The 12,618-nt window shown below is 37.3% G+C and overlaps 1 protein-coding gene across 7 annotated transcripts in view; it reads right to left on the reverse strand.

Moving 5' to 3' along the window:
- INTS6 (integrator complex subunit 6) overlaps positions 1 to 12,618 on the reverse strand; it is a 104,137-nt gene that overhangs the window by 66,624 nt on the left and 24,895 nt on the right. For 2 of the 7 annotated variants that reach the window (XM_040266943.1, XM_040266942.1), the window contains exon 4: positions 6,053 to 6,275. The exons of the other annotated variants lie outside the window; for them this stretch is intronic. The gene's annotated coding sequence lies outside the window, so the exon portion shown is untranslated. The remainder of the gene's footprint in view (positions 1 to 6,052; positions 6,276 to 12,618) is intronic. 7 annotated transcript variants of the gene reach the window in all.

Here is a 12,618-nt window from a genome sequence, read left to right on the forward strand (position 1 = left end):
TTATTTTAGTGACTGTTTCACAATACATGAATATAGAATCACTGTGTTATATATCCAAAGCTAATACAATGTTATGTCAATTATCTCAATTTTTCAAAAAATACATGTGTGTGAGTGTATATATATATTTCAGAACATTCATCACCCAAAAAAGAAACCCCATACTCATTAGCATCTCCTCTTATCCCTAAATCCTAGCAACCATTATTTCTGTTTGTATGGTATTGCTTATTCAGACATTTCATTTAAATGGAGTCTTTTATGTCTGACTTCTTTCACTTAGCATATTTTCAAGGTTCATCCACATTGCAGTGTTATGTTAGAATTTCATTCCTTCTTAAGGCTGAATAATATCCATTATATGGATATACCACACTTGTTTATCCATTCATCAGTTGATGAACATTGTACTGTTTCTACTTTTTGGCTATTATAAATAATACTGATAAGACATTTTATGTGGAAATTTTCTCATTTCTCTTGGGTACATACCAAGGAGCAGCGTTCTGGGGTCATAGAGTACTGTGTCGAACTTCTTGAGAACTGTCAAACTACTTTTCACAGTAGTATATCACTTTACATTCCTACCAGCAATGAGGGTTCCAGTTTCTCTACATTTTCATCAACATTTCCTTCATCCATTTTTTAAAGTTTTAGCCACTACAGTAGGTATAAAGTAGTATCTCATTATGGTTTTGGTTTGCATTTCCTTAACAGCTCATAATGATGGTGAACATCTTTTCACGTTCTTATTGGCCACTTGTGTGTCTTCTTTGGAAAAACGTTTCAAATCTGTGGTCCATTTTTTTTTAACTGGGTATCTTTTTATTTCTGTTCTTAAGAGTTCCATTTATATTCTGGATTCAGTTCAGTCGCTCAGTTGTGTCCAACTCTTTGCGACTCCATGAACCACAGCACGCCAGGCCTCCCTGTCCATCACCAACTCCCAGTGTCCACCCAAACCCATATCCATTTGAGTCAGTGACGCCATCCAACCATCCTATCCTCTGTCGTCCCCTTCTACTCCTACCCTCAATCTTTCCCAGCATCAGGGTCTTTTCAAATGAGTCAGCTCTTTGCATCAGGTGGCCAAAGTGTTGGGAGTTTCAGCTTCAACATCAGTCCTATCAATGAACACCCAAGACTGATCTCCTTTTGGATGGACTGGTTGGATATCCTTGCAGTCCAAGGGACTCTCAAGAGCCTTCTCCAACACCACAGCTCAAAAGCATCAATTCTTTGGTACTCAGCTTTCTTTATAGTCCAACTCTCACATCCATACATGACCACTGGAAAAACCATAGCCTTGACTAGACAGACCTTGGTTGGCAAAGTAAGGTCTCTGCTTTTTAATATGCTATCTAGGTTGGTCATAACTTTCCTTCCAAGGAGTAAGCATCTTTTAATTGCATGGCTGCAATCACCATCTGAAGTTATTTTGGAGTCCAGAAAAATAAAGTCAGCCACTGTTTCCCCATCTATTTGCCATCAAGTGATGGGACCGGATGACATGATCTTAGTTTTCTGAATGTTGAGCTTAAGCCAACTTTTTCACTCTCCTCTTTCACTTTCGTCAAGAAGCTCTTTAGTTCTTCTTCACTTTCTGCCATAAGGGTGGTGTCACTGCATATCTGAAGTTATACATATTTCTCCCAGCAATCTTGATTCCAGCTTGTGCTTCCTCCAGTCCAGCATTTGTCATGTCACCCTGCTTATTTACCTTATATTCTGGATACTAGGCCCTTATCCAATATATGATTTGCAAATATTTTCTCCTATTCCATTACTGTCTTTTCCTCATAGTATCCTTTGAAGTACAAATGCTTTTAATTTTGATGAAGTCAAATTTATCTTATTTTCTTTTGGTTGTGTTTCTGGTGTTATGTCTAAGAAACCACTGTCTAATTAATCCAAGGTCATGAAAATTTATGCCTAGGTTTTTTTCTTTCAAGGATTTTGGCTCTCACATTTATGCTGCCCACTCATTTTTATTTCATTTTTGTAATATGGCGTCAGTTAAGAGTCCAACTTCACTCTCTTGTATGGGGATATTCAGTTGTCCACTACCACTGCTTGAAAAGACTACTCTTCGCCCATTAAAATATCTTATCTCTGTTTTCAAAAATCCATTGACCAAAAATGTATGGGTTTGTTTATTGATCTATATGCCTATCTTTAAATACTACTGCACTATTGTTGGTGGGTTTTTTTTTTAATCCCACAATAGAGTATAAAGAGTAATGAACTTCAAGTAAAAATAAGAACCAATAGTCAATTCCCACCTCTGCCTCTTACTTGGGAATCGGCTATAATTAGACTCATTTTCCTCACTCTTACAGAATTAGTAAGATGTGAAATTATCTTGTAAACAATAAAGGGTAATATAATTAATTTTGTACATGCTTTCTTAATTACTACAATGAACCTCATAAATTTTGGCAGCCAGGAATAAAAGCACATAATGAGAACCTTTCACAATTTATTTCTTAAGAAACAGTACCTAGCACACAGTAGGGCCTCAATAAATATTTATTGAGTGAAATTAACTATTTTCCAATTGCTCTGTATTCTATTTATTTCCTATGTTAAGACTGAAGAAAAAACTTAAAATTTTAAATCATCAGGTTCTTTCTTTAGCAATTCTTTCCTTGGGAAAAAAGAAGTAAATTTCCTTTAGGCTACTTCTAGCTTTTGAGAATTATCCAATACTGTATTTAAGATAGTTCTCCTCATAGGATATTTAATAAGGAAAGGAAAATTTTAAACATAAAAGTCAGTGTATTCAATAAGATTTAGTAACAACCTGATTTATTTCATTGCTAGTTCCTACAGTTAAACTCTATAGTTGCAGTGTATACTCTTAAAGAGGAAAAAACACCTTTTTATTTTTTTGTTCCAGTAGCCTAAGATCAATAATTTATTCAGAGGAAAGAGCAATTACTTGAGAATCAACAATATGTTTTACTCCAACAAATTTCAAAAGTGAGGTCTAATTTTTTAGTATTATTGCTATAATTACCTACCATAAAACACAACCAGTTTTAAAAGTGTCCAATCCAAACTATATCCAATCTCTTGCAATAAATCATAATGAAGAAGAGTATTTTTAAAATAATGTATATACATATAAAACTGAGTCGCTTTGCTATACAGCAGAGATTGGCACAACAGTGTAAATCAACTATACTTCAAGTTAAAGAAAGGAAAAGTGGTGTTCAATCCAATTATTTTTAGTAAATTTACCAAGTGGTGTAAATTTCTAGATCATTTTTAGATCATCCAGTTTTAGACCATTTCCAACACCATGGAAAGATTCCTCATTTCCATCTGCAGTCAGTCCCCAGTCCATTCCCAGGCAACCACTAATCTATTTTATGGACATTCCTTAAAAAAAACAGAATCATACAACATGTGGCCTTTCATACCTAGGATAACATCTTGGAGGTTCATCCACCCTGTAGCATGTTAACAGTTCATTTATTTTCATTGTTAAATAGTATTCCAAGTTTACCTTCTGCCTGCTTATAAAACAACCCACAAACAATCTGTGATCTCTTTTACAAGGAGGTTTAAAAAAAAGGCTACCCAGAATAGTTACTCCTTGTATACTCCACACCACTGCCACTGTCTTTCTAAAATCCAAATCCAATCATTTCTTCCTCTACTAAAATCTCTTCAACTATTACCATCAACTATAAGGCAAAGTCCACACTCCTCGGCAGAGCACACTATGGGCCATGTCGACCTGTCCAGTCTCATTCCCTGCTGCTTCTTTCTTGAACACTCTGCCAGCAATCAGTTACTGAGGTATATATGGTTCTCCAATGCTCTCTTCTATCACCTTTTATTTCCTCGTACTCATCTACTTTACAAACTTTCATTAAGTTTTCAAAGTCCAACTTAATATACCATTTCCCAGCGCCAGCCTCACTTTCTCAGCAGTATGTGCTATATAATCAAATTATTTCTGACACCATGCCTTAACTGTTTACCTCTCTCTCTTACCAAACTCATCCCAGCACCTAACCTTGTGTCTGAACATCACTGGTTTTCAATAAGTATCTGTTCAATTAAACAATATGTTCTAATTGCTAACATTCTTCTGCTCACTTCAATAAGGAAGGTCCACTGTACTCTTAAAACTGAAGGTAAAAGGACCTAGCGGACATAGTGTAACACAACTGCAAGGTCTAGGGCAGTGGTCTACAAAATGGTATACTCCAGGGGTCAGCAAACTATGGTCCCTCCAGTCAAATCCAGCCCACAGCTTGTTTCAGTAATAAAATTTTAATTGAAAACAGCCACACTCATTTATCTCAGTATTGTCTGTGGCAGCTTTTACCCTACAACAGCAGAGCTGAGTAGTTCCAACAGAGACCATATGGGCTGAAAAGCCTAAAATATTTACTATCTGGCCTTTAAAAAGAATTTGCCAACCGGAATTACATCACGATGCACGGTGAAGGGAAAGAAAATATCACAACTGCCTATATGTAAGTTTTTTCATCTCATCCTTCAAAACTTCTATTTTTGTGTATGCTTTCTAATATTAATACATCAGTGATATAAAATTACTAAATATAAAAATGTACATACATTAGGGATGGTGCATGTCCATAGTATTATTATTATTATTAACTAACAGGTGACTCAATTTAAAAAATTTTTTTAAACAAAAAACCTAGTAAGTCTCATTAGGACAGACAAGTTTTAGAGTTTACTTGAAAATTTAGTAATCAAAATTATTATATGAACAACCGGGTTCTGTAAGTGCTTCAAAGCACAGAGGAAGAGGCCTAGAATGAAACATTTTTTAAACCCAAATGCTCAAAACATCTCTAAGGAATCTTCTATGAGGTTAAAAATGTAATTCAAACGATGCAGAATGTACTGATTCTTCAAGTTGAATGCAATAAAATGTGTTGCATATATCTGAACTGCTTCAAAAGTGCCTATGGTTTTTAAAAAATCACTGTAACAGATAAATCAAATTCCAATTTGCCCTAAGTCCTGAAGCCCAATTGCCTGATATATAATTGATAGATGATTAAACATATGGGGAAACAGTAGAAACAATGTCAGACTTTATTTTTGGGGGCTCCAAAATCACTGCAGATGGTGACTGCAGCCATGAAATTAAGAAATGCTTACTACTTGGAAGGAAAGTTATGACCAATCTAGATAGCACATTAAAAAGCAGAGACATTACTTTGCCAACAAAGGTCCATCTAGTCAAGGCTATGGTTTTTCCAGTGGTCATGTATGGATGTGAGAGTTGGACTGTGAAGAAAGCTGAGGGCCGAAGAACTGATTTTTTTGAAGTGTGGTGTTGGAGAAGACTCTTGAGAGTCCCTTGGACTGCAAGGAGATCCAACCAGTCCATTCTAAAGGAGATCAGTCCTGGGTGTTCACTGGAAGTACTAATACTAAAGCTGAAACTCCAATACTTTGGCCACCTCATGCAAAGAGTTGACTCATTGGAAAAGACCCTGATGCTGGGAGGGATTGGGGGCAGGTGAAGAAGGGGACGACACAGGATGAGATGGCTGGATGGCATCACCAACTCAATGGACATGAGTTTGAGTGATCTCCGGGAGATGGTGATGGGCAGGCAGGCCTAGCGTGCTGCAATTCATGGGGTCACAAAGAGTCGGACACAACTGAGCAACTGAACTGAACTGACTGAAACATATAAGCTAATAGAATACTTCACTACATTTTTTTTTTAATGCACGGGTACTGAACATATTGTAACAAAAGTGTTCCTTAGCTGTGATTGTAGGCTGTTTCCATTTAAGACAACAGATATTAACCTCAGATCCTGAAGGACCCAGGAAATACCACATTCATCCTTTTATAGGTCATTAAGGTTAGAAAGGTGGTTTCTAATAACTCAAAAGTTGAGGTCTGATTGCCATGCTCAACAAATTTATAAACTGAATTTACCAACTGAACCTGGATTTTTCAGGTTAGGATTGTCATTCTGTGTTGAATCATGTTCTCCGACAAATAGTCACAGCCCCCAGAGAGAACTACACTCTACTCTGCTCACCTTTAAGGCTCTTTCTGAGGCCTTCCGAGATGACTAGCATCAGACTTTTGAGGAAGGCTAGCCATTAGACAAGGCTTTTCCCCACGATCTGACTGCTTGAAGTGACATCCAGGACCAGGTCGATCCTGTATCCAGGAATCACGACCCTCCCTGAGGCACCAGTCATCGTGAGACAGTCAGTGCACTTTGGCACTTCTTGAAAACCACTGGACTGCTCCTTTAGCTGAAAGGAAAAAAAACATCAAAACCACAACAAACAAAAGAAAGGGGGAAAAAATCAGTAATTCAACCTGAAAAGACAGAACGTGGGGAAAAATATACCAAAACAGCCTTGTCTAGGTCAAAATGTAGCCTTGCCTTGAAGTAGATCAGTTTCAGTATAGTTTCAATCACTGCACAACGTTTATTGCTAATTTGCAAGTCTAAAAAACTGTAAATCTGTTGTATTACACCTGAAAAGAAAGCTTCAAAGTGGAAGTTATGTATAATAATTATTTATGGAACACACCTAACTAACATAATGAAGGTATTTACAAAAAAACTAACAGCCTCAGGCTTAGGCAAATGTGTCCCAACAGAAGTCCAAGTTTTCAGCTTTTTCATGCTCTCAAATTGTAATCTGACTTAGAAAGGCATGAAATACACCTAACAGGCAGACCTGAACTGAGTTTAATTGGCAGAAAACTGTCAGTGGAGTCAAAGCCAATCTGCTAGTATTCTTAAATTACATACTGTTGAACAGAAAAGGAATTAAGTTTCCATCCTCTTTACAGATGACTTGACACTACTACAAGGAATACCCCCACACACAGACAGCGCTCTTGTCCTGGCATCATGAGTATCAATCTTCACGCTTGTTTAAGATAAGCACTTAACAGATGCTTACGTTATGGCTTTAAACAAAACAACTCAAAGATCTGATAAATAATAAAATGACTGCAAGGAGATCCAACCAGTCCATTCTAAAAGAGATCAGCCCTGGGTGTTCTTTGGAAGGAATGATGCTGAAGCTGAAACTCCAGTACTTTGGCCACCTCATGCGAAGAGTTGACTCATTGGAAAAGACTCTGATGGTGGGAGGGATTGAGGGCAGGAGGAGAAGATGGCTGAGGATGAGACAGAGGATGAGATGGCTGGATGGCATCACTGACTCGATGGACCTGAGTTTGAGTGAACTCCGGGGAGATGGCGATGGACAGGGAGGCCTGGTGTGCTGCAATTTATGGGGTCACAAAGTCGGACACAACTGAGCAACTAAACTGAACTGAACTGAATCTGCTTCAAAACAAAAATTCTATCAGAATCCAAAGATAAAATTCTGCTTATTTCTGGTTTTAAATACAAATTACTTTTCCTAAGACATAACGTTAAAAGGCAAGAAAAAGTCTTTATGTTTATTGTCTTAGAAGTTGCTCATAACTCCTTTAATACATCTGTACCCTAAAAATGATACTTTATCAAACAATTATTTTAGATTCTTTTCTACTGCTTATCCATATTCCCATTTTCAGTTACTACTACCAAATCCACACAGATTTCCATGTTGGAAACCTCAAAATATTATTCAACTATGATATTCTGTTTTCACTTGTCTGAAAATATGGTTAAAGCTTGACCTGTGTCCCCCACAAAAATATGCATACACATCTAGATAATATCTGGATAAAGATTTCAGGTAATTCACAGAACCCTCTGAAATCCAAGCATGGACCCTGTTCAGAACCCTTTCAAATGCTTTGTTCTAGGTCCTGCCTAGCATACCTGACTCAGATTTGCCTTCCTACGCAGGCACTGGCTTTGTTTCAGCACATTCCATGTTTTTCCTGGGTTATTCCATGTACTGACAGTCTGCTAATTCTTCCCAGTTTACCATCCTTCAACTCTTATCTTCTTTCACGTTCCAGCAAAGTACACTTACTACAATGTGACTCATCTGCTTAACATCTTCAGTACCTCCTAGGCACATGTTAACAAAATCACCTCCTTAGGGTGGTTATCTGGCCTCTACATGCATTTTAAGCACAAACTCCTCCTCCCTACAATGACCACACTCCCATTATATAATTTACCACCTTCCATTACACTGTTTTCATACTTTTGTATACACTGTTCCCTCTTCCTGCAACGTCATGGCTCAATTCCTTACTCACTTCTCAAAACCTAGCTTCTCGCTTTATTTCTGTCATGAGACTTATCTCGGAGTATTAAAAATGCTTATTTACTTTCCTGTCTTCAAAGATAATGTTGTCTAGGGGCAAAAGCCTTGCTAATTCCATCTTTGTGTCCTCAGTACTCAGACTACAGCAATACTAAATATAAATGTATGGTATGCCACTATTCTTACACACAAACCAGAGTCACTATGCAGCACAAGAAAAATTATTGCTGAATTAATCTAAAATATACTTTAAGCATTCAAAACTGGAACAATTCATTATAGAAGGGTATTTTAGCAGCAACTCTCTAGTAAGTGAAAATTAAGTTTAACTATCACCAGCTCTATATACATATCACTTTTTAAAATAATGCTAGTTACAAACATCCAAATCAGGAATTAAGGAATAACAAAGACAGAAAACTATATAGTCCTTTAGATAAAAACTCCTAAGCCAAATAACCAATAGTATGAAATATGAACTAACACTCCCCTCTTTTCCCCTGTCCTCCCCATCTCGGTCTCAGGGTCTGGGCGTCTTCTTCAATAGAGCACACTGTATGTGGCAACTAGACTACACTCAGTACAGAGGTTACTTCACAGCTATCCAATAACAGATTCTAAGTTATACCAAACACAATAAAGAATGTATTCATAGAAGACCTATTCCATACCCTTCAGACACCCAATTCCCAAGTTTAACAATTCTAAAGGTCAATAGTCAATTTTTAAACAAAACATTGCTAGTGAAAGTCGCTCAGTCCTGTCCAACTCTTTGCAACCCCCATGGACTATAGAGACCATGGAATTCTCTAGGCCAGAATACTGGAGTGGGTAGCCTTTCCCTTCTCCAGGGGATCTTCCCAACCCAAGGACTGAACCCAGGTCTCCCGCATTGCAGGCAGAGTCTTTATTAGCTGAGCCACAAGGGAAGCCACATGTATTGCTAGACATGTGCATGAAAAACAGTTTTATCTTGCTTTGTTAAAGTGGTTTATTTTCACGTGTTTTTTTTTCTTTTTGTAGTTTAAAAACCTATCTATTTGTAGTCTCAGTTATGTTCTGAAACTATGGCTTCCAAACCAGACTGTGCATGAGAATCAACGTGGACACACTGAAAAAAGTACAGATTCCCAGGTCACTGCCCATATCAATGGAACCAAAATTTCCAAAACTAGAGCTGAGGTATGTACATGTTATAAAATACTCAGGTGGTTTTGATGCAGCCATTTGAAAACTACTTTTCTAAATATCAGTCATTTATATATGGAAGAGCTAGAATCAGAAGAATAGAAATGTCTGCAAATGAAATTTTCCTTACATGTGTGGGACTGCTTTTGCTTATTGGTTCTGACAAGCTAATAAATGCAGGGTAAAGCGGCCTCACACTCTGAACAAAAACTATTTCGGTATAGCTTAATACAGAATTCTAGATAATACATCAGTAATTGCAGCCATACAACTTCACTAAAGAATGATCAGCCAGCATTTCTTTTTAATTATTCTATCATAGTGTTGTCTAGAGGCAATTCTTAAGAGTTTTTCTTTGCTGATTTCAAATTCAAATCCATAAGAGTATGACTTTGAAAAAAGATATATTTTAAGAGTATTGCAAATGTGAATTATTGAAAATTCATTACAGTATTCAAATATATCATCAACCTTTTTAACGGTGCATTTTTATAATTACATATTTTCAAATATTAATAATTGTCGATATATATATACATTTCTATAGCATACCAGAAGTTAAGGGGTTGAGAGAACAGGGCCAAAAATATGGGTACAAAAGAAAATGTGAATGATCTACATCCAACAAATTCTTATTAAATGTTCCTGGAAAGTTGAATTAATAGAGACTAACAATTGCACTCATCTCACACGCTAGTAAAGTAATGATCAAAATTCTCCAAGCCAGGCTTCAGCAATACGTGAACCATGAACTTCCAGATGTTCAAGCTGGTTTTAGAAAAGGCAGAGGAACCAGAGATCAAACTGCCAACAACTGCTGGATCATCGAAAAAGCAAGAGAGCTCCAGAAAAACATCTATTTCTGCTTTCTTGACTATACCAAAGCCTTTGACTATGTGGATCACAATAAACTGTGGAAAATTCTGAAAGAGATGGGCATACCAGACCACCTGACCTGCCTCTTGAGAAACCTATATGCAGGTCAGGAAGCAACAGTTAGAACTGGACATGGAACAACAGACTGGTTCCAAATAGGAAAAGGAGGACGTCCAGGCTGTATATTGTCACCTTGCTTATTTAACTTATATGCAGAGTACAGAATGAGAAACGCTGGGCTGGAAGAAGCACAAGCTGGAATCAAGATTGCCGGGAGAAATATCAATAACCTCAGATATGCAGAGGACACCACCCTTACGGCAGAAAGTGAAGAGGAACTAAAAAGCCTCTTGATGAAAGTGAAAGAGGAGAGTGAAAAAGTTGGCTTAAAGCTCAACATTCAGAAAACGAAGATCATGGCATCTGGTCCCATCACTTCATGGGAAATAGATGGGGAAACAGTGGAAACAGTGTCAGACTTTACTTTGGGGGGCTCCAAAATCACTACAGATGGTGACTGCAGCCATGAAATTAAAAGACGCTTATTCCTTGGAAGAAAAGTTATGACCAACCTAGATAGCATATTGAAAAGCAGAGACATTACTTTGCCAACAAAGGTCCATCTAGTCAAGGCTATGGTTTTTCCAGTGGTCATGTATGGATGTGAGAGTTGGACTATGAAGAAAGCTGAGCGCCAAAGAATTGATGTTTTTGAACTGTGGTTTTGGAGAAGACTCTTGAGAGTCCCTTGGACTGCAAGGAGATTCAACCAGTCCATCCTAAAGGAGATCGGCCCTGGGATTTCTTTGGAAGGAATGATGCTAAAGCTGAAACTCCAGTACTTTGGCCCCCTCATGCAAAGAGTTGACTAATTGGAAAAGACTCTGATGCTGGGAGGGCTTGGGGACAGGAGGAGAAGGGGACGACAGAGGATGAGACGGCTGGATGGCATCACTGACTCGATGGACGTGAGTCTGAGTGAACTCTGGGAGTTGGTGATGGACAGGGAGGCCTGGCGTGCTGTGATTCATGGGGTAGCCAAGAGTCAGACACGACTGAGCAACTGAACTGAACTGAAGGTATTTGGTCATGTTATACATATGTTCAGAACATCTGAATCAGTAAGACAGGAGCTAATCTTGATAATGAAAACTCAGAAACGCATTTATACACAGATCTGTTTAATACATTCTACCATACTACAATAACATCCCTTCAAGATTCCTTAGAAGTCTTTTTGAAAAAGAAAAAAATAAAAATAAAAGTGTCGCAAACTCTAAATGTACTGAGAAACAACTGTTTAAAATATGTGTCTAAAAATCTTTGCATGATTAAAATAGTTTCAACAGCTTCTGGCACATATTTGGTAACTTTAGTGAAACAAAAATACTTTATGAGGGGACAGGGGATGGAGATGTAGTTTCTGATTTCAGACAGTAGAAACATTTTAAAATTCTGTATTGTCTTTTAAACATTACACAACATGAAGAGTTAAATGCAAACTGCAATTATAGATCCTAACTATAGATTATCCTTATAAAAGGTAAATTCATTCTATATTGCCCAGAATGATCCAGAAAAATCACTAATACCAGTCCACATCTGAAAGACTGATGGGACTTCTCCAACAACTTTTGAGAACTGAAAAAATGAAAGATAAGATCACAAAGGACAGCCACTTTAATACACAGTTGAGCTTACTCAGACATTTCTCTTTCTACAAACAAGTACTCTTTCAAGAAGTTGTAAAAGTAGCTGTCCTAGTTTGTCTTTAAAAGATGGAAAACTCACAAGAAGGCAAAATTTTTTTGTCAAAAGCCAATAGGTTGTTTTGACTGCAAATATCTTCTCTAAAACGTTAGCCTCTAGGGCAATCACAACATTGATAAAGAGATGCAAAGCGTCTTCAGCAAATCTCAATATCTGAAAGGTAACACTACTATTAGCACTTTCAAGGAAGAGAAAAATAACTGCTACATGATCCTGGAATGTCATTCATCACCAAGAAGGGACTGGCAGGATTTCTTCTGGCTACTTTATTGAGCAATATAGTTAACCACGTGTTCCTGGGATCATAGCACAGAAGACTTTTCCATTGCAAAAGAGTATTAAAGATGTTCTCAAGCAATAAAAGCCAGAAAATTTTTTTCAGTAACTCTAATTATAATTCGGTGAATCTACCAAAACATCTGATACATTAGTAACATAACATGATGAATGATACTAGAAGTATTTGACCACAAGTATGTTTATCAACACCAAAGATGACTATGGCAATAAGAAATACACAGATTTCTCATGTATCAGAATTCAAGGTCCCATTCTAACTCCTACCTCATAAATG

The sequence above is a fragment of the Oryx dammah genome, unplaced genomic scaffold (assembly GCF_014754425.2).
Source record: "Oryx dammah isolate SB20612 unplaced genomic scaffold, SCBI_Odam_1.1 HiC_scaffold_24, whole genome shotgun sequence".
Lineage (NCBI taxonomy): Eukaryota > Metazoa > Chordata > Mammalia > Artiodactyla > Bovidae > Oryx > Oryx dammah.